The sequence below is a fragment of the Schistocerca serialis genome, chromosome 10 (genome assembly GCF_023864345.2).
Source record: "Schistocerca serialis cubense isolate TAMUIC-IGC-003099 chromosome 10, iqSchSeri2.2, whole genome shotgun sequence".
NCBI lineage: Eukaryota > Metazoa > Arthropoda > Insecta > Orthoptera > Acrididae > Schistocerca > Schistocerca serialis.
The window spans coordinates 55895107-55896081 of NC_064647.1; the positions used below are offsets into that span (position 1 = coordinate 55895107).

The 975-nt window shown below is 41.7% G+C and overlaps 1 non-coding gene across 1 annotated transcript; it reads right to left on the reverse strand.

The window, feature by feature from the left end:
- Positions 1-614: 614 nt before the first annotated feature.
- Positions 615-686, reverse strand: Trnad-guc (transfer RNA aspartic acid (anticodon GUC)). The gene has a single exon. It is a non-coding gene; the product is annotated as a tRNA-Asp (tRNA).
- Positions 687-975: the final 289 nt, after the last annotated feature.

The following is a 975-nucleotide window of genomic DNA, read 5'->3' on the forward strand; positions in this document are numbered from 1 at the left end:
CTCAGTGAGTCGATAATTTCCAGGAATCCTGGATGCAAGTTTTATAGCTTTTCGCGCAGGCGCAGTTTTCGCTGGGCACAATTTACACGTCCTGGGGTTCTGTTCGCCTGTAACACTAGCGAAGGGCCGTCACACTGCGCTATCACCCAAAGCCAGATGAGAACGTATTACTCCTACCCCATCTCCGTTTTGAAACTTTTTTTAAACAATATCATAAAACTTTTTATCTTGTAACGATGTACAAAGATAACAGTGAGGTATAAAATTTATGACTTTGGTCTGCTTCAATTTTTCCAAGTAGTAAATTTTCCTTTCACATTCGTTTTGTTGTTTGACTTCATGTCAAAAGTTCATTGCACAGTAATTTCGTGTTATTTGCTTGTATTCAGTTTTAGGTACACAGTTCGCTACAATCGATATCAATTTTGTTAATTTTGCGGTGTGGCAGGAAATACAGTAACAATAGTTGAGACCGGTTTGATGCATTCTACTGCTGCTTTATTTTAAAATCTGGATGTAGCAGGTACTCTGCTGTTACAATCGGACGCATAGTTCTGTACTGTATTTCCAGTAGTATGTTTATGTACCAATGTAACAGAGATTTTTAAAATACTCTCCCCGGCCGGGAATCGAACCCGGGTCTCCCGCGTGACAGGCGGGGATACTAACCACTATACTACCGAGGATTCGTATTGTTTCTACGATATGTAGTAGTCGAATCCGTACCTCGTCTGCATTTTTGCGAGTACCTCGTCTCTCAAATAGAACATCATAATTAACTGTCACAAACAGCCAAACATTTGCGGCGGCTGCAAAAACGACAGCTATCGTTATGATGCAACTCGCCAAGCGGTAGTGTGTACGCTATCCTGATCTCAAAAGGCTGTTCAGGCTTCCTGCCAGTTGATCTATTCTCACCCAGAATGCCTCTTCTGTCAGAAAAATTCTAAGAGGCTCAGGATTGTACAGGAAGCG